This window comes from Amphiura filiformis, chromosome 14 (assembly GCF_039555335.1).
Source record: "Amphiura filiformis chromosome 14, Afil_fr2py, whole genome shotgun sequence".
Classification (NCBI taxonomy): domain Eukaryota; kingdom Metazoa; phylum Echinodermata; class Ophiuroidea; order Amphilepidida; family Amphiuridae; genus Amphiura; species Amphiura filiformis.
The window spans coordinates 23,728,894-23,752,047 of NC_092641.1; the positions used below are offsets into that span (position 1 = coordinate 23,728,894).

Consider the following 23,154-nt stretch of genomic DNA (forward strand, 5'->3'; position numbering starts at 1 on the left):
TAAAAAAAGGGGCTTTATTCATGTTATTGGGAGAAAATTGGTATTTTATACATTTTGGGCTCCTTGTCCCTTTTCTTTTCCTTTGCCTTCTCGATTTTCTCTTTCAAATTTTTGTCAGGGGGTCACTTTTCTCTTTCATTTTTTGTCAGCTGGCACTCTGCTACTCCTGCCCCTGCTACGCTACTGATGAAATGACAATATGCTAATATATTTTTAGGTATGAACATCGCAATTTACCTATAGAGCAGCCATCGCTTTGACGCAGATACGAAACGAATGACGAAATATTATCGCTATTATGAACACACTCATCTCGCTAGTCAGAAATCAAGCCTTTGGCTAACTCGTATAACTTAGACAACCTCAAAATAAAATTATCATCATTTTTAGTTGGTCGTGTCATGGTGTCAGTGACCACTTGAAATAGATAGTGCTATTATTTGTACGTTTTATAGGTTGAAAATTAGGTCCGTAAAAACTCGATAGTTAGCATATGTGGTTACTATCGAGCGCTTTTAAAAACATGAAATTGTACCAAAGTCCGGCGCTTTACCAACTGAGCTAATGGAGTTGAGACACACATTTGCAGGTTTACTTGTTCGTATATAACTACGTGTATCGATGATTTGCTCAAAGCCCTTTACACTTTTGTGGATGGCTTCTCTTCATGCTTGCATGTTTTAAAAGCACTCGATAGTAAGCACATATGCTAACTATCGAGTTTTTACGCTATTCCAGAAGATATTGACACATTTCACTTGAACTGGGCTATTCTAGCAATCGACACGCATCCCCTCCAAGCAGATATATTTTTATTTATTTATTTGCGACATTTCAATATAGCCTACACTAAGCTAAAAAAGAAACTTATAATTATTCACAAGGTCATATCTTAAAATCCTGTGCATCAAAATGAACCAAAATTACACACAGGATTACTTCAAAACTCTACCCTAAACACATGTCAGTAACCAAGCAGTTGTCCAACTGACACAACAGTAAAATGCGCTGACATGGAACAGATTCCTGGACCACATTCACAGCCCAATACATGGCACCCAGCACAAGAAATCTGTAAGAAATGCGTATAAGATCCTTACACAGATGACAATTTCCAAAGAGTCAGTGGAGTGGAACGGGGCTGAAGTTGTTCAATGTCAGTGCATTTTGCTGCTGTGTCAGTTGCACAACTGCTTGGTTACTGATATGTGTTTAGAGTAGAGTATTGAAGTAATCCTGTGTAATTTTGGTACATTTTGATGCACAGGATTTTAAGATATAAGATAATATGACCTTGTAAAAATATTTGGCTTATTCATTATTCATTTAATACTGTTTTTATAGCTTTTCTGATCTAGCAGCTTCGTTTTAACACAAAAGCCTCCATAGCTCAGTGGTTAGAGCACTGGTCTTGTAAACCAGGGGTCGTGAGTTCGAATCTCACTGGAGGCTGCCGGACTCACATGGATTTTTAAAAGTTTTGTTGCATTATTCGACACAGTCTCAGTTTTTATTAAATATAAATTATGTGATCGCACAAGAAAACGTATCGACTGCTTTGGGTACATCGCGAATCCAAACATTAGTAAAATCAGTAATTTTTGTTTCAGTTGGAATTTTCCACCACGAGAAGTAAAAAAAATAATTCATACCAATAGAAGAAGGCTATAATCTTAGCTAATCTTTAGTGTACACAAACCCCATCTCAGAAACAGGTACCAGCCCTATGGGCTGGCGAAAAAGACATAATTCTTGACAGCCTCCAGTGACATTCAAACTTACGACCCCTGGTTTACAAGATCAGTGCTCTATCCACTGAGCGAGGAAGGTGCGATGATGGCTTTTAGCAGAATTAGCGCTATTATGCTACAGATGCTATTAGCATTTAATTTAGTATGCTATCTCTATGCATTATAGCGCTAATAGCAACGCTAATGAAAAATCCGTTAAAACTGCTATTACCAAACCACTTTTAGCGTTTTAGCAGTTATTAGTGCCTCATTTGCAAATATTTCAATAGCGCTAATAGCAATTAATAGCACGTCATATGCAATTGTGCTAAATCTAAAAAGATTCTAAGTCTAGGGAAAGCGTGCTATTAGCGCTAATAGCGCTATTAGTGCTAATAGCAATTAATAGCACGTCATATGCAATTGTGCTAATTCTAAAAAGTTTGTAAGTCTAGGGAAAGCGTGCTATTAGCGCTAATAGCGCTATTAGCGCTAATAGCAATTAATAGCACTTCATATGCAATTGTACTAAATGTAAAAAGATTCTAAGTCTAGAGACAGCGTGCTATAAAGGCTAATAGCGCTATTAGCGCTAATAGCAAATAATAGCACGTCATATGCAATTGTGCTAAATCTAAAAAGATTGTAAGTCTAGGGAAAGCGTGCTATTAGCGCTAATAGCAATTAATAGCACTTCATATGCAATTGTACTAAATGTAAAAAGATTCTAAGTCTAGAAACAGCGTGCTATTAGCGCTAATAGTGCTATTAGCGCTAATAGCAAATAATAGCACGTCATATGCAATTGTGCTAAATCTAACAAGATTGTAAGTCTAGGGAAAGCGTGCTATTAGCGCTAATAACGCTATTAGCGCTAATAGCAAATAATAGCACGTCATATGCAATTGTGCTAAATGTAAAAAGTTTGTAAGTCTAGGGACAGTGTGCTATTAGCGCTATTAGTGCTAATAGCACGTCATATTCAATTGTGCTAAATCTAAAAAGTTTGTAAGTCTAGGGAAAGCGTGCTATTAGCGCTATTAGCGCTAATAGCAATTAATAGCACGTCATATGCAATTGTGCTAAATGTAGAAAGATTCTAAGTCTAGGGAAAGCGTGCTATTAGCGCTAATATCGCTATTAGTGCTAATAGCAAATAATAGCACGTCATATGCAATTGTGCTAAATCTAAAAAGATTCTAAGTCTAGGGAAAGCGTGCTATTAGCGCTATTAGCGCTAATAGCAATTAATAGCACGTCATATGCTATTCTGCTAAGTGTAAAAAGATTCTTAGTCTAGGGACAGTGTGCTATTAGCGCTAATAGCGCTATTAGCGCTAATAGCAAATAATAGCACGTCATATGCAATTGTGCTAAATCTAAAAATGGCAGTCAAGTTAGCTCAATCGATAAGGCGTTCGACTGTGGTGCGAGAGGTTGTGGGTTCGAACCCTGGCGGTGCCTAGTACGCTCACGTGGAAAGAAAATTGAGTTAGCTTGAAATTCCCTGGACAAGGAACTCACTGCTAATTTGTCTCGTTGTAACCCGTACGAAACTCGGGGAGCTGATCCTGGTTGCGATGGTTATTTGTGGAATGTCTAGGGTGTGCGCTCTTGAAGCAGCAAAGTCCCTGATTTGTTGTTTAATGGTTTGTGGAATGATGTGGGCCGTAGTGGTCAGCGACATCCTGTAAAGTGTGCTGAGGCTTGTGGATCAACGTCTAGGCGTTGTGCCTGTGCGTAGCGCACTATAAATCACTGCGCTTTTTTTTTTTTTCTTTTTTTTTTTTTTAAAGATCCTAAGTCTAGGGAAAGCGTGCTATTAGTGGTCAGTGGTCACACTAGCTTTGTTGCCCTGCGGGGCCCTTTTATATTGGAACTCACTTAGAGTGTTTAGTTGTCGTATGGGAGTCTCCGGCCTCAGGCGTGCCGGCCCAGCGGCCTTGATATTTCTTGTTGATGGTGGGGACAGCGGTCACACTAGCTTTTTGCCCTGCGGGGCCCCTTTATATTTGAACTCACTTGGAGTGTTTAGTTGTCGTATGGAGTCTCTGGCCTCAGGCCTGCCGGCCCTGCGGCCTTGATGTTTTTGTTGATGGTGGGGACAGAGGTCTCACTAGCTTTCTTGCCCTGCGGGGCCCTTTTATATTGGAACTCACTTGGAGTGTTTAGTTGTCGTATGGGAGTCTCCGGCCTCAGGCGTGCCGGCCCAGCGGCCTTGATATTTCTTGTTGATGGTGGGGACAGCGGTCACACTAGCTTTGTTGCCCTGCGGGGCCCTTTTATATTGGAACTCACTTTGAGTGTTTAGTTGTCGTATGGGAGTCACCGGCCTCGCGCCTGCCGGCCCTGCGGCCTTGATGTTTGTTGCTGATGGTGGGGACAGCGGTCACACTAAGTTTTTTGACTGCGGGGCCCTTTTATATTTGAACTCACTTGGAGTGTTTAGTTGTCGTATGGAGTCTCCGGCCTCAGGCCTGCCAGCCCTGCGGCCTTGATGTTTTTTGTTGATGGTGGGGACAGCGGTCACACTAGCTTTGTTGCCCTGCAGGGCCCTTTTATATTGGAACTCACTTGGAGTGTTTACTTGTCGTATGGAGTCACCGGCCTCAGGCCTGCCGGCCCTGCGGCCTTGATGTTTTTTGCTGATGGTGGGGACAGCGGTCACACTAAGTTTCTTGCCCTGCGGGGGCCTTTTATATTGGAACTCACTTGGAGTGTTTAGTTGTCGTATGGGAGTCAAAAGCCTGGGGCCTGCCAGCCCTGCGACCTTTGTGTTTTTTGTTGATGGTGGGGACAGAGGTCTCACTAGCTTTGTTGCCCTGCGGGGCCCATTTAGCACTTCGCGCTAATGAGTGCTATTAGCGCTATTAGTGCTATTAGCGCTAATAGCGTAGTGTGTGCTAATAGCGATATTAGCGCTCATTAGTATATCGTTTGCAAAATTTAAAATTTATCATTGTCTACGGATGGTAAGTGCTATTAGCGCTATATAGCACTCATTAGCGTGAGATGTGCTATTAGCGCTAATTTGCAGAAAATGAACAATTTGGCACATAATACAATGAGTTGTAAAATCGTTATTAGCATACCTGTCGGTATTAGCGCTAATAGCGCTAATAGCACGCCTTACGCTATTAGCGCTAATAGCACATCTCACGCTAATGAGTGCTATTAGCGCTAATAGCGCTAATAGCACCTACCATCCGTAGAAAATGGTCAATTTTAAATTTTGCAAACGATACACTAATGAGCGCTAATATCGGTATTAGCACACATTACGCTATTGGCGGTAATAGCGCTTGTAGCACACCTTACGCTATTAGCGCTAATAGCGCACCTCGCGCTAATGAGTGCTATTAGTGCTATTAGCGCTAACATCGTCTACCATTTGCAGAAAATGAACCATTTGGCACATAATACAATGGGTTATAATATTGTTATTAGCATACCTGTCGGTGTTAGCGCTAATAGCGCTAATAGCACGCCTTACGCTAATAGCGCATCTTACGCTAATGAGTGCTATTAGCGCTAATAGCGCTAATAGCACCTACCATCCGTAGAAAATGATCAATTTTAAAATTTGCAAACGATACACTAATGAGCGCTAATATCGCTATTAGCACACACTACGCTATTTGCGCTAATAGCGCTAGTAGCATTAGCGCTAATAGCACACCTCGCGCTAATGAATGCTATTAGCGCTATTTTTTAGAACTTTTGCAAGTGATATGCTAATGAGTGCTAATAGCGTTAGTGATGAAAATAGCACGACTCATGCTAATAGCGCTAATAGCACGCATTACGGTAATGACCGCTATTAATGATATTAGCGCTAATATCGCTTACCATGCCGAGAACATTTTTAGCAGTTTTGGTAATAGCGCGCAATTGGTTCACCACAATTAGCACGAAATAGCACTGGTTTGCTATTATCACGCTATCGGCGATATTAGCGCTATTAACGTGGAAAAAACAGAAAATTGCAAATACCGCGCAATTTGCAATTTTGCTAGTGAGCTAAATAACCATCATCGCACCTTTATCCACTGAGCTATGGAGGTTTGTGTTAATACGAAGCTGCCAGAAAAGTTATAAAAACATTACTAAATGAAATAAGAAGAAAATAGACAGCCTCTAGTGAGATTCGAACTCACGACCCCTGGTTTACAAGACCAGTGCTCTAACCACTGAGCTATGGAGGCTTGTGTTGATATAAAACTGCCAGAAAAGCTATAAAAACATTTCTAAATGAAATAAGAAAAAAAAGGCATATTGCTCAACAGCCTCCAGTGAGATTCGAACTCACGACCCCTGGTTTACAAGACCAGTGCTCTAACCACTGAGCTATGGAGGCTAGTGTTGAAACGAAGTTGTCAGAAAAGCTATAAAAACATTACTAAATAAAATAAGAAAAAAAAAAAAGACACAGTGTTCGTCAGCCTCCAGTGAGATTCGAACTCACGACCCCTGGTTTACAAGACCAGTGCTCTAACCACTGAGCTATGGAGGCTAGTGTTGAAACGAAGTTGTCAGAAAAGCTATAAAAACATTACTAAATAAAATAAGAAAAAAAAAGACACAGTGTTCGGCAGCCTCCAGTGAGATTCGAACTCACGACCCCTGGTTTACAAGACCAGTGCTCTAACCACTGAGCTATGGAGGCTTCGGTGCTGTAAATTTCAAAACTACCATTAATATGAAATAACAAAATTAATAGACAAGTTCGTCAGCCTCCAATGAGATTCGAACTCATGACCCCTGGTTTACAAGACCAGTGCTCTAACCACTGAGCTATGGAGGCTTCGGTGCTGTAAATTTCAAAACTACCATTAATATGAAATAACAAAATTAATAGACAAGTTCGTCAGCCTCCAATGAGATTCGAACTCATGACCCCTGGTTTACAAGACCAGTGCTCTAACCACTGAGCTATGGAGGCTTGTGTTGGAACAAAGCTGTCAGAAAACATATAAAAACATTAATATATAAAATAAGAAGGAAAACTAGTGGCAAATGGTGGTCATAGACCACAAACCTAGCTGGGGCATGTTGGTGTTGTGAAGGTATCTGACCCCTACAAAATGTTCCAAAAATGCTTCCCTGGTCATGGGGTTTGTTTTCACCGAGTTTGAGTCCCGTACTCCTAACAGATGTCCAAAAAATTCAATTCTAAGATTTGACCCCAGATGACCTTTGACCTGAACTATGCATGATGTTCCATAATGTTCCCCTGGTCTTGAGGTTTGTTGTCACCATGTTTGAGCCCCGTACCTCTTACAGATATCCAGAAAATGAAATTCTATGATTTGACCCCAGATGACCTTTGACATGACCCTTGCACAGTGTTCCAAAATGTTCCCCAGGTCAGTAAGTTTGTTGTTGTGGAGTTTGAGCCCCGTACCCCTAACAGATGTCCAGAAAATGCATTTAGAAAATTTGACCTCTACATGACCTTTGACCTGACCCCTGCAAAATGTTCCCCTGGTCATGAGATTTGTTGTCACTGCGTTTGAGCCCCATACCCCTTGCAGATATCCAGAAAATGAAGTTATAAAGATTTGACCCCAGATAACCTTTGACCTGACCCCTGCAAAGTGTTCCAACATGTTCCCCTGATCATTAAGTTTGTTGTCACCAAGTTTGAGCCCCATACCCCTTACAGATGTCCAGGAAATGCGTTTCTAAAATTTGACCTCTGCATGACCTTTGACCTGACCCCCGCAAAATGTTCCCCTGGTCATGAGATTTATTGTATCGAGTTTGAGCCCCATACTCCTTACAGATGTCCAGATAATGCAATTGTAAGATTTTACCCCTTAATGACCTTTGACCCCAATTCTGTGTGCAAGGTATGGGCACTGGGTAAAGCTGATACACTTGTGTAAGTGACGTCATTGTGCTATGTAATATGTGGCAGAAGAAGCATTTTGAAGATATTTGGTTATATACCGAAAATGCCCCTTTAATGACCTTTGATCCCAATTCTGTTTGCACCATATGGGCACTGGATATAGGCGATACATATGTGCAAGTTACGTAATTGTAGGGTGTAACATGTAGGAGGAGAAGCATTTTGAAATTTGTTGCCAGAAGAAGAAAGAAGAATCGGATAGCATTACAGTACCTAGCTTGGGGGGTTGAAAACCCCCCAGCTAGGTAAAGACCAAAAGAAATATTTCAATTTTGCAAACGAAACGCTAATAGCGCTAATGATATAATTAGCACACCTCGCGATAATAACGCTATTAGTGCTAATAGCATTCCTTATACTGCGTTTCACTTTTAACACATTTTCAAATGACACGCTAATGACGTTATTAACATAATTACAAATGACGTGCTAATAACTGCTATTAGCGCTAATAATGTTATTAGCACACCTCAGGTTAATGTGCAAGTTATTAGCGTCATTATTGCACTATCTGCACTATTAATTAGCACGTTATTATAGCGTCATTAGCATAAGCACGCTATCGGCGTTATTATCGGCATTAACACCCAAATAACATAAAATGGCAAATAGCGCGCAATTGGTTTGTTACCATTAGCACAAAATAGAAAAGTTTTGCTATTAGCATGTTATTAACGCTATTAGCGGCATAAAAGCATAAAATCGCAAATAGCTCGCAATTTACTAATTAGCTACAGAGCTCAAGCGGCGCTAACGCGCTATTTCACCAGACCTCCGGTTTTATTATAAATGTTAAATTTTACTGTAATTAAAGCACTTCAGGCTTAGTCTTTCACAGAGCATTTTTGTACACCACTGGTCATTACAATGGTGCAAGAAGAAGAAATTCGACAAAAATGAGGGCGTTGCTGTGGAGCAAATCACACATTATGGCTTTAATTGGGTCATTCTTCGGCAAGGTGCCTATATAATACATGCATGTATCACAAATACATAATTATTTACTTCCCATCAGATATCCACACTAAGACAGAAAACAATTAGGTTCTCTGTGTAGCGCACGTTTTGAAGCATATTTTTATGAGTTGGAGGGAAAATATGAAAGTCGGCGTGGGAACAAAATAGGCTATGATAAACACGATATCTTTGGTTCCTCGAGGTATATTTTACAATTTCATAAAGGGCGTTATGAGGTCGGAGCGCATAGTGCATGACCTTCGTCACTTTCTCTATGTCACTCATATTGCGAACAAGAATAAGAAAAAAACATTCTTACCAGGTTTTGCTGAAATTGAAATGTGAACAATTTAGAAAAATCTTGATTGAGACGTTAAGGGATCTGGAATGAGCGTTTTGAGCGTTTCGACAGTATTTTTAGGGGACATGAGAGCACCTCAGACGTATCGAATTGCATTCTGTACGAAGCATGTATATCTGATATCAAATAATTTTCATTTTTTGATTTTTGATATATAACAGTCCTCGAAGTAAATTTTATAAATCTAATGATATATTCTTAAAGTGTATGTAGCTGGGAGGAAAAGCCGACGATCAATTGAAAATTTTGACCTTTCATATTGAAGATATGGATTTTTTCCCAAAAAGCCCTAATTTTTTTTGTGTGTTTTGGGGAAAAAATGCATATCTTCAATACGAAAGGTCAAATTTGTCAATTAATCGTCGGCTTTTCATCCCACCTACATACACTTTAAGTATAAATCATCAGATTTATAAAGTTTACTTCGAGTACTGTTAAATATCAAAAATATCAATTTTTAATGATTTAAAATGTGTATTACATTGCGAATTTCAAAAATCAAAATTATTTGATATCAGAATGACATTCTTCGTATTCAGAATGCAATTCGATATGTCTGATGTGCTCTAATGTCCCACAATAAATACTGTCCAAACGTTCATACCCCTTCCCTTAAAGGCATGTGGTTTATAATACTGCGCCAAAAAAGTATCCGAACACTTGAAAAAACCCTAATTTAAAACTAAACCACATTTGGGTAATTTTTTTTCTAATAGATGTATCATTTTATCCTGCACATTGAGACACCCGATTGAATCCAATGTGACCTCAAGAAATAAAGTTACAAGCATTTGATAAGACGAAGGTCCCGTTTCAAAAGTGACAAACTTGCTTATATTCAAAAATCCATGGACCATACTTCTGGTTTGTGGCTTATTTAAATTTATGCGCGCTTTTGAACAAATTTAAAACGAAAGGAATACATGAAAACTGAAAGAAAAAAACTGAAAAATAAAATAAAAGTTATGAAAAGTACAGAGAAGAAAAAACTGAAATAAAAACTGTGTTGTCTCTTTGTTGCGCTTGTTGGAATCTTTTCGACTTGTTTAGGCCAGTTTGTCACTTTTAAAGCTGGACTTTCGTCTAATCAAATGCTTGTAATTGTAACTTTACTTCTTGAGGTCACATTGGAATCAATTGGGTGCCATAATGTGTAGGATTAGATAATGCATAATTAAATTTTAAAAAATACCCAAATATGGTTTTATGTTAAAAAAAAGGAAAAAAAAAAAAAAGGAAAGTTTCTCTCCAGCCAGGACAAAAAAAATATCGCAGAATGGTTACCCATTTTCAGGAATATTTTCCCAATTTCAGCACCCCCCCCAAAAAAAACTATTCTGAGTGCAATCTATTGGTTTATTGGTTTATATCTGAATAATTTTGCCTAAAACAGCCGACAAGGAAGTAGACAAGGTCGCCCATGACTACGTCCCCAAAAACTAAGGTTGTCATGGTTGTTCGTGCTCTTTCCGTGCCTCAATGAGCAGAGGTCGCCCATCACTACCTTAAATCTTAATTGTTCGTGCCGATTTCAACACTCCTCAACGATCACAATGTATAAATTTTAAATTGAAAAATAACAATCCTAAAATGACCGTTATAATGAGTGCGACTCATTGAACTCGCAACAAACTTTCTGTTTTGAAGTTTTCCGGTCTTGTAAACATGTTGAACTTAAACAATATGTCCCTTTCTTCTAAGTTATCAGTCTATTTCACTTTTTAACGTTCCCTTTGATCGTTTAAAGAAATGCGACAAACTCTTTTACACGTTAGTTGTAAAATTTTCGAATTTGAAAGGTTATGCTGAATGAAAACGGAGACAGACTTATTTTAGTCGGTGTTTGATACACTTTTGACCCTATAACAAAATAATTACAAGAGAATGAAATAATGTAGGAGATTCCGCTGACCGGGTTAGTGACGACGTTGGCAAGTAAATCAGCATATTTTCTCAAATCTTTTGAGAAGAGCAACACATAAATAGATAAAGGTTTATTAGGCTATTATACTATTTTAAAAATCGGTAGATGCAACATTTCACACACAGAAAAACAACAACAATACAGTCTAACGGTGCTAACATTCCTATTTTCTGTGAAATGGTAATTAATTTTACGGCAAATCAACTGTTGAGTTTACTATGGTTACGGAAAAGTGCAGGAAAATAACGGTAATATTTTAGATTGTAGATATCAGTGATGTGAACAAGCAAAATCAGTCAGAAGTCGGAAATACTGATTTAAAGATAAAGGAAATATTTCCTTTTGTTTCCTATTGGAAACTCTTTAAAATTGCTCATATCTTTTGAACTGATTGACCAATTTCAATAAGAAACTGAAAATTGAATATGTCCGACTTTAGACAGATATTGCTTGATCACAGCACTGATATGAGCGTATGGTGAATGTTGTTAGCTGTATTATGATGCAATGATACCATAAGTGTGTAGAAACGAATCGGAATCAGCGAGAAATTAAAGAATAAAGGTAATATGTCGAATGCGCAATTTTGTAAAGTTCAATGTTATTGCTTTCACTTCGTCGTGCTCAAAGTTATGCCCATGAAACAAAATCGGCAATTCCTACAAAATTTTCTTTTTATTCTGTTGTTTGTATGATCTTTTTAAAAGCCATTATCTCAAAAATACCAATTTGTTAGTTAAAACCTAGCATCAGCCCATGACTTCTTTCAAAAGTGCAAACATTTGATCATTGACTATTTTAAAAAATAGATTTTCCGATTTAACGAATCACTGCAAGTGCATCCAATCGTCGTCGCCAAATGTTCGTCTTCAGTAGATAAACTTTAGAGAGGGCGCTATAACACCTCCCCTACTGGGCACGCCAAAACAGAAATTATGTCGAAGTTGAAGTATGACTGTACTTTTGTGGCAGCATTCTCCAGCTGCGTGAAGACGATTCAAGGACAAGGCCAAGACGACATGGGGACGACTTATACATGGAACGCAACAGGTGCGAACTCCTACCGATCCTGCTAGCGATATGATCAAGAAAACTGGAAGAAATAGATGTCAAAATTTATTCAATCAAATATCGCTTGTGAGGTTTGTCTTTGCATGCGTGTGGCAAAAAGAGGTTTCAAGATACTAGGCTAATTTAAAGCTAAGTTTAGTGTCTAAAATTAAAGAAATCATGCAAGAACAACTGGAACTAGGTTGACCAATAATACAAAACAAACAAAGTAAAGTGTGTTATTTCAAATGATATTATTTAGCACAGTGCGAAGTGCGTTTTCGTGTAATGGGCCTCGCTATGCCATTTGAATACTCCAGATAGAATACCGCAGAATTACATCTACAAGCATTATATGCCTCTAAAACATTGTAAAATGTAGAGTGCTTATTTTGACAACAGAAACAAAAGGCAGACACCATCCACGAAAACGTTAGAATACATTGGGTTTTACAATAATAGGCCTACATCAGAAATATAGTCAGGGAATAGTTGCTCAAACTCCAAATATTGTTTTGTGGAGGGTGTCTGCCTTTTGTCTCTTTCGTCAAAAGTTATTTAGGGCCGGTTTCTCAAAGCATGGCTAGTATTCAGTTTTCGTAAGCCATCAGGCTTAAGCCCAAATTTATAGTCATACGTACTGGTGCTTACAATTTCACATCATACATCACCTAGAAAGATAAATCAATAAAATGGATCCACATTGGTAGGGCTAGCCTGCTGGCTTAGGAAGCCTGACCACTAGCTAAGCTTTGAGAAATCGGACCTTAGAGGCATACTTGCCCGGGCATTCTTGCAGATGGAATTCTTTACGAAATTAGAAAATTACAAACCTAAATTTTTGTAATTGAAATGTTCGACCTAACTGAGAATAAAATTCTGTTCATCCATTTTAAAAGAAAGGATGAAAACACTTATTTTTGCATGTTTTATCATAGCATCACTATTCAGCTGACCCGTCTCTTCCAAATCTAGTCAATCAGATCACGATTGGCAGATGCACTTATAATTATACTGAAGCGAAAAGTTCCTTAAATTAAATTGTAATTATACGAACATAATCTTAAATTCTTTAAAAATGTTGACAATTTATAAGAAAAGTCACAAACTTTCAAATCAGACATATGGGGGTAAATGCGCGGATCTAATGTATTTAAGCGCGTGTAACATAATTATTAAACTTTAATTATAACTCTTTTAAATACTATTGTGACCATTTTTTGTTACCCACAAAATTAATACATACACGCGTAGGCAGGCTAAATTATAATCGGCCCCGTTTATTTCTTCGATTCAAAACCCGTGAAATATAAGGTCAAGAAATCGTGCTAGATTCACGCTCCTGCGAACCGCAAAAACTATACGCATGGAGCCACGCGACTTCTTTTAATTTTATTCAATACCAGAGTCTTTTTAACTTGCCGACATAAGAATAATTAAGCCTTATGTCAAGAAGTAGGCCTACAAATTATTAATATATTATATTTATAAACGCTATAAGAAGCTTTATGCACAATTGTATTGTGTCATCACGAACATGCGAGATCAAACTTTGGTTCAAAGAAGTTGGGTCTCTTCAGTTTTTAATTTATTTCATCGAGAGAGGTTTTATATTCTTCTTCGACCAGACAGGGCTTTTTTATACCGAAAAAGCCCAACATTGACAATCGTGTTTATGTATGTGTCCCAGTACATCATGAATGTGGAAACAATGACTGATCATGAATGAATTTGTCATATATATGTTATGAACATGACAATAATTATAAATTGAAATGAATTGAATTGAAATAATTCGATCACACAAACCTTTTTAAAACAGCATTCGGGATGCGGTTTTGGCAATCATTAGGATAAAAAGCCTTTTCAATATCAAACAGTTTGGCACGTGTCTTCCAAAAAATCAAAGCTTCCGAAAAAAAAATCAAAATTATTAGTCTTTTTTCTTAAACTTGCTGGTTTGTTATAGTAATATGGTTTTGGGCACCCCTATCTTTTCAGTCCTAGACTCAATATAACCCCGTACAATTCACTCTTCATCCACCCTTTCACATAAAAGCCAAGTATCGCCAGCAGATATTTTTTTCTTTCTTTTTTTCTCTTCTTTTTTTTAATGTCAAACATAAAGGCATTAAACATGCATGTTAACAGATGAAATCGGAGACACTCCGAAAATCAGCCAGATATAAGGATCTGGTTAAGGGGGTAGATAGCGGGTCGGGCAGTTTTACAGGACAATCAAGGCAGCGTAACCGACAATCGGAACCGGCTGTAACGAGGTCTTTATCATGGGTCATCTGCCTGCCTTTTCATATTCAAGATATGAACCAGTGTCATCCAGGCTGATTCAAAACTACCGTCTAAATTAAAACATATATATAATGCTATATAAATTTACAAGTGTAGATGCGTATAATTTATATTGATTTCATCTTCGTTTCTTTTCAATTCCATGTGCACCAGTTTTTCAAAAAGCAGCCCATTTTGAAATGCCACAACTACCGATATTTTGATATAAATCACGCTTCGTCATACAATAACGTTTAATATTTTCGTTTCAATTTCATAAACAGTGGTTTTTCAAGAAGCAGTGCATATGAAAATGCCAAAACTACCAGTATTTGTTCAAATCACGCGTTGCGTTTTACAATAAAGGTGTTAAAATGCACACCCTCACATAAAGCATGCTTTCCAGGTCCCGCCAAGTTTACCCGGCTCATCCCCATGGCATTTACACCTATCGCGTGCAGACAATTCTCTTATTGCCAGCTGGGAGCTTCGACTTACTTGCACCTCATTTATTTGCTTTAATGAACTAAGAGCCAATATTGTAAATTGAAATACAGCAAGCGTCCTGGAAATATAAAAGCCAAGTTTCTGGCCGACTTGAACAGGTGTCGAGGGCGCCCCCTGCCGTCTAGTCTTTAATTCTCTCCGAGAATCCATGTTTGATCGCAGCGGCTATTCTGACCTTGGATTGTGCATCATTTAATTCTTTCTCTATTAGTTTCGCTTTGGAAGAAAAAAAAAAAAAAAAATTGCTCAATTTAACCAAAATATAATTTAATCCTTATACAAAGACCACTTAAAACAAAACAATATGGGCTTAATATGCATATTCATTGGAATAATATTCTTTTAATGTATCTTTTAAATAATTATACGCAATTTTGATATTTTAAACAGTTTTATTTCATGCTGTACGCATAGATAGGGTTATTTTCTGGTAATTGGAACAAAAAAATTTCGATAAATTGACAGTGCCGTCACTATGTCCCTGTAATTACCATGGAAACAGATGGATTAACAAAACTGGTGAATTTGTCAGCAGACACGAAGAGATGTCAAGAAATATTCAATTTTATTGATTTGATTTTTCGTGAACACTCGGCTTTTTTATTTTGAAAAGATCTCCTTATTAGTGTCGAAATGCCTTAAAAGTTTGATAAAAAGTTTCATCAAAATTTAATATAAATGTATAATGCTGTTCTTATAGTTTTATAACCGAATGTTAAATACCGTTAGTTTTATATCGAATTATTTACCTAAGGATGATGATCGACCGCAAAAATGATAACCGATGATTCAAATATTTGGTAATGGCTTGGAGTCGCACCTTCGGGTGGAGGCAAACTACGTGATTCTTAGTACCGGTGGTACTGTGTTCCAAGTCATTTGGGGCAAATTGGTTTATGCACATGTATGTGTGATTTTCTCAAAATACGGTATGTTGTTTGAAGACCTACACTGTAAAAATGGTGTCTTGGTAAAAGACACTTTTTATATGTGTCATCAATTGGGAGATATGTATCTATTTAGACACTAAGTCATGTCTCTGTACAAGATATGTTCAAATGTAACGTCTCTTTGCAATACACTTATTCACAAGTCATGTTTTTATGCAAGACATTTCGGGTTTCTAAGACGTGTCTTTTGTCATCAATTGGGAGACATGTATGGCTGGAAGACGTGTCTTTGTGTCTTAGATTATGTTTTTATTGGTTCAATTTTCTTTTATTTCTATTGTTCAAGACACGTCTATTGCCAAGACATGTCTTACATAATTATGACGCCAAGACACCATTTTTACAGTGTATAATTATTTAGATTCCATGGCTAACTTCCTACCAAAAATATATACTTTTTCTTGCATGAATAATTAAACAGTTCTGGCACTTTTAATTAATGCAATTCAAAGCGGCCATTATGCATATTGGATGTGGGTGTATGCCTATACACCACACCATGATCACACCGGGTCCGCGAATCTTACTATAAATAGGGAAATGTTGTATGTGTGTCCACGCAAAAGCTCCGTCAGTTTAGATCAAAATGTCGCCAAATTCATACGGGAGATCGAGGAATATACGACAATGTGTTTAAAATTTATTTGGTTGAAAACGGTCAAGAATTGGCCTCAAAATCAGTAAAAAGTGGGGTTTTGGGGCAAATTTATAGCGGTTGTTTCTTTACGGCCTATGCCAACCAACGCGTCTACATGTCTAGCATAAACCGCGCCGTTAGCGCGTCGGCGTACACGACTCGCGCCACTTGACTTGCACGCACGGGTGCGGCGTGCGCATAGCCAACGCTCGGGGTTATGGTGTACGGGACAATATGGGATAACGGGATTAGGCCTACGAAGACATAAATATCATAAGGGTACGGGAGGGGGAAAAGAAAAGAATGAACGACATAAAAATGTAGGCCTACTTTGGATGGATTACGGGTACGGGGTTGTGGTTTAACAGGATGGGGATACGAGATTACCAAGATGATAAAAATCGTAAGGATTCGGAAGGAATGAGGAATTTTCAATGAGTCTACCTAGCCTGTACAGTAATTCCTCCTGTTTGAGTGAACGCTTCCGTTTACTTATCTAGCGGGGACCCGCGCGAAGCGCGGGTGTCCCGCTAGTCTTACTATAAATAGGGAAATGTTGTATGTATGTATCTATCTATCTATGTATGCCTATAAAGGCTCCGTCAGTTTCGATCCAAATGTCGCCAAATTCATACGGGAGATCGATGAATATACGGGGACGTGTGTAAACTTTATTTGGTTGAAAACGGTCAAGAATTGGCCTCAAAATCAGTGAAAATGTGGTCCGTTGCTATCCAAGGTAAACAAAAAGAGGAGTCAGTTACTAAGCTAGGCCTGCGCGTCGCACGGGCGTATCTAATGCCAAGCCGCTCGCGTAGCGCAGCGATACCGCGCGGGTAACGCAGCACTACGCCATGGCACGCGTAAACGACGCAGAGTCACGTAATGAATGATATTACGGGTGAACGACCGTAGCGTAATAAATACGGGAAACAGATGTGTGTTAAAAAGTACAAACAACATGACGAGGTAGGCCTACTATAAATAAAAAAGAAAACAAAATGAGGACAAACAGGCTGTACGAGTATGTGGGTTATACTAAGTCACAAAATGAAACCGGGAATAAAATAGGCTAAAGAAGGAAAGAAAGAAACTCCTCAGGAAATGTAAGGGAAAAAAAAGCTATAATAAAATCAGGAAGTTTAAATAAAAAAGCTATTAAACTGAGGACAGAATTAAATAAATAACATGAAAACGGGAAATCACAAGCTATGCAGCAAATAAAATAGAAGCTAAAATGGAAATGTAAGAAAGGACAGATTTAGAAAATAACGGGAACGGGGTTGAATAAATAAAAAACATGGTAACGGAAAATCGGAAGCTTAATAGCAGCAGAATTTTTTTTTTTTAATGGAACAAAATTGGCCCATGTAGAAAAAACTAAAAAGAAAGAAAGAAGTTAAAATGGAAACGTAGGCTTAAAGATGGTCAGGTTCAGATAAATAAAATTTACCTTTTCAATGATTCTGCCTGTTCAGTAATTCCTCCTGTTTTAGTGAACGCTCCCATTTACTCATCTAGCGGGGACCCGCGCGTAGCGCGGGTGTCCCGCTAGTTATTGTAAAGTGTGAATCCTGGTTCAGGAAAGTCTGCGTTCTTGTTAACATTTAAGGCGACATTTAAACATGTCTGATAATGTAATGATATGATATTATTTTCAATAGGTATATATCTATGAATACTTTATAGTTTGTGTGCTTAGCTTAATTGGGGGTGTGGGAGAGGATATTTGTAAAACTACTTTGGTTTTATTTGTACCCCTCTCTGTTGAGGAACATTAAATGGTTCTAACTGTGCTCGCCGCATGAGGTCGCACTTGCTTCCTCGCCTGCGGGAGTTGCGGGGGGATGCAAGACAACTCGCTGTCGCGCGGCAGTATGATTCACGATTTGGAAATGTCTTCTTAGGTTTGAAATTATAAACGTCTTATAAGAAGACACTAACAATGTCAAACTCGTGTATTTAATCATCATGATCATGTAGGGCCTATTATCGGAAACCTCAACAAAATGCTTTATTAAAATAATGTAAATCATGTCAAGTAGCCTAACTTTGGAAATAAAAAGAGGAAATTAAATTGCCAAATTTTGTCAATCGTGCCATGCATGCCGGGTTTTAAGGAACTAAATATTCTACACCAATTGAATATTTAGTTCCTTAAAACCATTAAGATTATTAATTATTTTAAACTGTTGTGATTTGGTAGTTCACAGCATCTGACGAATGGTAGTGAGCTTTGGCAAAAACTGCATTGCTCAATTCATAGCGAGCGTGTAGAAGAATTAAAATATCACAGATATACTTTTATAGGTGCTGCGGTTCTTAAGTTACGTTGTAAAGAGGGCTGAAACAACAACACTTTTGTAAAATGTACATAGCTCATTAACAACAATAAATTAAGCAAGTTTGCAAAGTATACGATTTGTAGAATGAACTTTTGCAAAACATCAAGGTGTTAATTTTCAATAATATATTGATCTAGATAATGGAAAATCGATTCTTAGGTTGCTTCGACCAACAATACCTCGTCTACCCTTAAAACAAAGCACTGATATAGTCTTAACTTTACTTATTTTCTGGGATCTTGGACATTCTTATGATAGAGTATTGCTGATCAAACTATAGCCTCGCTTATCGTGTAATTCTTGCATCTTCACGATATTTTATAAATTTGGGTATACATATCATTTTAACTCACCCTGCACATGTACCTGTTGTGTTAAAATCGTTAAAACTTGACAGACCGGTTATCTCTACAAAACGAAGATATGAAAATGATATTCTGTGCGCGAATTCTGTGGGTTTTTTTTTTAACCCGGAGGATCGTTATTTTAAATACATCGATTTGGGAGATTATTGCGGATAGGAAAATGGTACACAGACACAAGCGTGTATATACCGTAAACTGACGTCCGCGAAGGAAACGTTTTTGCCTCCAATTGACGCATTTTTTTCATTCTTAAGGGGTGGGGTATTATGAACGTTTGGACAGTATTTATTTTGGGACATTAGAGCACATCAGACATATCGAATTGCATTCTGAATGCGAAGAATGTCCTTCTGATATCAAATAATTTTGATTTTTTGAAATTCGCAATTTAATACAGATTTTATGGCAAATCATTAAAATTGATATTTTTGATATTTAACAGTACTCGAAGTAAACTTTATAAATCTGATGATTTATACTTAAAGTGTATGTAGGTGGGATGAAAAGCCGACGATCAATTGAAAATTTTGACCTTTCGTATTGAAGATATGGATTTTTTTTCCCAAAACACCAAAAAATATTAGGTCTTTTTGGGAAAAAATCCATATCTTCAATATGAAAGGTCAAAATTTTCAATTGACCGTCGGCTTTTCCTCCCAGCTACATACACTTTTAAGAATATATCATTAGATTTATATAATTTACTTCGAGGACTGTTATATATCAAAATTTGAAAAATATCAAATTTTTATAATTTGTCATAAAATTTGTATTATATTGTGATTTTCAAAAATTGAAAATTATTTGATATCAGAAAGACATGCTTCGTATTCAGAATGCAATTCGATAGGTCTGAGGTGCTCTCATGTCCCACAAAAAATACTGTCGAAACGCAATAAACGCTCATTCTAGATCCCTTAAACGCTCTACCGTTTTATTATTAAGGTATCGTATCAAAAGCACTATATTTTTGTATTTGGAGTGTATATTTGGCGCCCAACTTGCTGATGGTAAACTTTTACATACAGACGATGTTTACGTCATCTATAGCCATGTCTGATCTTACGGCAAATGCAAATCATAACCGGTCCAGTAGCTATATGAGCTTTGTGCATTTCATTTCTTATCCGATCTACAGCAAACTAAACAAATTCTCGCTTATAATTCAATATTATGATCGTTTTCAACACAAAAATAGAACAATGGCCAGTTGGATTACCAGGAATTGGTTTTGGGGGGATGGGGGGACAAAATAGGAAATTTTGCCGAAACTTTGGCATTTCACTCCCAAAACTTTGGGCTTTTCGGTTGTGTTTTTGTTCTGCTTGGGGAGCAGCCAGGATAGAAGAAATCACAAGTTTTGTATTTAAGGGTGGAGGGAATGCGACCATATACTGATAACAACAGAAGATTTAGAAATTGACCAATCATTGTCTTCCATGTCTGTCAAAATGCATTTCTCAAACCGCAATTTTTTTGATAAAACAAGATAAAATCGGCTCGTGGATCTTCGTTATCAACCTTGATAAACCGACAAAGCCTCCATCATGACACTTTCCATTTTTTTCTCTCTTTTTACCTGGGCGTTGTTTTGGGACTCAAACAGCTAGAGTTTCATCTCTATGTAAAGTAATACACCCAATGCCTGCAGCACTTTAGTCTTGCCATAATACAGGTGAGAGCTTCACGCCACTGATACATCTCAACCGAATAGAGCATGATATGTCCTTCTACATGCGTGTGTCTAAGTGGTGTATTGGTCTAAATATATGAAATATATCGTTACATTTGACAAAAAAGTAAACATTTTACATTTTGATATGCATTTTTGAAATCTCCATGCAAAATGGTGTAAAATGAGTACAAACAAGCCTAGTATTGGTTCACGAGTTCTTCTGGTAAAGGTCTGGACAATTGTGGAGAAAATGGTTCAACATTTTCAAGACCTTTTGCCATTTGTAAGTCATTGTTATATGCGTGAGAAAGGCCTGGTCTAATCGGAAGATGGCCGCTGGGGTATTGGGCATAGACAAACAGATTTTGGCATTTTCATATCGGGAACCTTTTGTTTTATGCCAATAACCTTCATCATAGTTCACCCGTTGCCACGGTTAATGCATTGTCATGAATTATCTACATACATTTCGCGAAGATATATCTGGGAAGGATTCCTCTTCCAAAATCTACAAGAGCTTGAGAAAAGTACATCACAAAAGTTTTTAATTGCCACAAAAGCATTACATAATAACAAAATATGGCAAATATTGCGTGTCGTCGGCAAAGATGTTACGTATAAGGTTGACGAATTTACACGGATCGGTGTGGCGAATTCGCGAAGCGCCTGACCAGCATTGCATGCCAAAAATCGGCACTATCGTCATTCAGAGCCCCATGTCACATTGGAATATAGTTTTATCCAACTTAAGACATTTCGACAACATTATCGGCTACAAATCGTCACTATCGGCATTCTATGGCCCGAGAATCGTATTGCCTAACTTTGGACACTTTGGACAAAATTATCTACACCGTAAATTGTCACTATCGGCATTCTGTGAAGGAGAGTATGTGGTAATGCCTAACTTGTATACTTTGAATAGATTAAGATTACCATGATTACCGACCAAAAATCGTCACTCTCGGCACTTTATGCCCGTATTAAAGGACAAAATGTCATACTAGAGAGATTGCGGAGAGGCGTTCACTGCAAACGCCATACGGGTTACGGATTTCTGCATTTTGCGGTAGAACGTCATAGTCCCGTTCACATCCAAACTAGCCTCCTACACAGCCAGTTTGTGTCGGTCCTAACACTCGTCGTTCCTAGTATGTTCGTGATAGCCGCATAGAGTCTGAACCAAGACTACGTGTAAACGCAATTGCAATCATGATGGCGCTATGCTGAGACAAATAATCTAAAGGTAATAGGAAGCACCCATTGATTCACCTTGGGTGCATCGAACCAGAGAAGATTATCTTCTTTCATCGAACTACTTTCCTCGGTATTGATATGCAAATACGACTGGCTGTATCTATAATGCTCTAAGCATTCAGTCCAGATTAGCGATATTTGAGTTTTGCGGGCTATTGGAAAATGAGTATAGGCCTATGTTCACACGTGTATGCTATTTGTCTAAATAATCTAAACAGAGTTTGGTGTTGGATGCCTAGGAATTCTTGGTGTATATTATTCGAATAACAAGAAACAAACTCCATTATCATATAAATAATACCCTGTTTACTTTCTAAAGCAAAATGAAAATAGATAATCTAATATGCCTAGTTCGATTACTACCCAGCAAACACAAATATATTACAGAAAACGTTAAATGTCGGGTTAAAGGTTATGTGAGGGTCAAGGGCATTAAAAGTTTTAATAACATTCAAAAAACCCTTTGTTCTAAACTTGCTGATAAACGTTCTAACACAATAGACACTTAAATATGTTTGCCAAATGATATTTGCATTTCGAATTTTGGCTTAAAATGTTGTTGTATTATTTTTTTTCAGTATAACACGAGTTTTCATAATGTTTATATAAACATACATCGATATGTTATCAAAACGTTTTAACTAAAACCAAAAACACATGCATTATCATGTTTTAAAAACATTTTGGAGTTTGCTGAATAGTATCCATAAGCAAAACACTTTGACAGTTGTTTAATGCACAACGAAAAAGCAAGGCGAAAAATAGCGTTGCACGAACTTCTGTTCCCCGTCCCAAACAGACAATTATACCGCATTTATGCCGTAACACGACACAATCTTGCCTAAAACGCCTCTTCGCAAGCTGATTTTTGGACGGCATTTTCCACACACAAATGAATAGGCAATCTGCCCGTTCGAATTCGCGTCGAAAAAAATCGAAATTTGTTCACTTCTTCTTGTCTATACGAGATCAAATTATAACCACCAAAATGGATTTTATTACATGTCGGACTCTACTTGTTCTATTAGGATACTTTGATTCGTTTCATAACATGATAAACATAACATTTTTCTGCATTTTATAATGCGTGTTTTTGTCATTTTGGAACGTGATTTTTTGCTACCAACCGCAACGTAATCGCCTTACGGTAATTCCACGATTGACCAATTCACAATAGATTTCACTCTCTAGAG

The 23,154-nt window shown here is 37.7% G+C and overlaps 7 non-coding genes across 7 annotated transcripts; 1 reads left to right on the forward strand and 6 right to left on the reverse strand.

The window, feature by feature from the left end:
* The first annotated feature begins 1,379 nt into the window (after nucleotides 1-1,379).
* Trnat-ugu (transfer RNA threonine (anticodon UGU)) lies at nucleotides 1,380-1,452 on the forward strand. Its single transcript has one exon. It is a non-coding gene; the product is annotated as a tRNA-Thr (tRNA).
* A 4,410-nt stretch (nucleotides 1,453-5,862) lies between these two features.
* On the reverse strand, nucleotides 5,863-5,935 carry Trnat-ugu (transfer RNA threonine (anticodon UGU)). The gene has a single exon. It is a non-coding gene; the product is annotated as a tRNA-Thr (tRNA).
* A 79-nt stretch (nucleotides 5,936-6,014) lies between these two features.
* Nucleotides 6,015-6,087, reverse strand: Trnat-ugu (transfer RNA threonine (anticodon UGU)). Its single transcript has one exon. It is a non-coding gene; the product is annotated as a tRNA-Thr (tRNA).
* An 83-nt stretch (nucleotides 6,088-6,170) lies between these two features.
* Nucleotides 6,171-6,243, reverse strand: Trnat-ugu (transfer RNA threonine (anticodon UGU)). The gene has a single exon. It is a non-coding gene; the product is annotated as a tRNA-Thr (tRNA).
* Nucleotides 6,244-6,323: 80 nt separating this feature from the next.
* Nucleotides 6,324-6,396, reverse strand: Trnat-ugu (transfer RNA threonine (anticodon UGU)). Its single transcript has one exon. It is a non-coding gene; the product is annotated as a tRNA-Thr (tRNA).
* A 65-nt stretch (nucleotides 6,397-6,461) lies between these two features.
* On the reverse strand, nucleotides 6,462-6,534 carry Trnat-ugu (transfer RNA threonine (anticodon UGU)). Its single transcript has one exon. It is a non-coding gene; the product is annotated as a tRNA-Thr (tRNA).
* A 65-nt stretch (nucleotides 6,535-6,599) lies between these two features.
* Nucleotides 6,600-6,672, reverse strand: Trnat-ugu (transfer RNA threonine (anticodon UGU)). Its single transcript has one exon. It is a non-coding gene; the product is annotated as a tRNA-Thr (tRNA).
* Nucleotides 6,673-23,154: the final 16,482 nt, after the last annotated feature.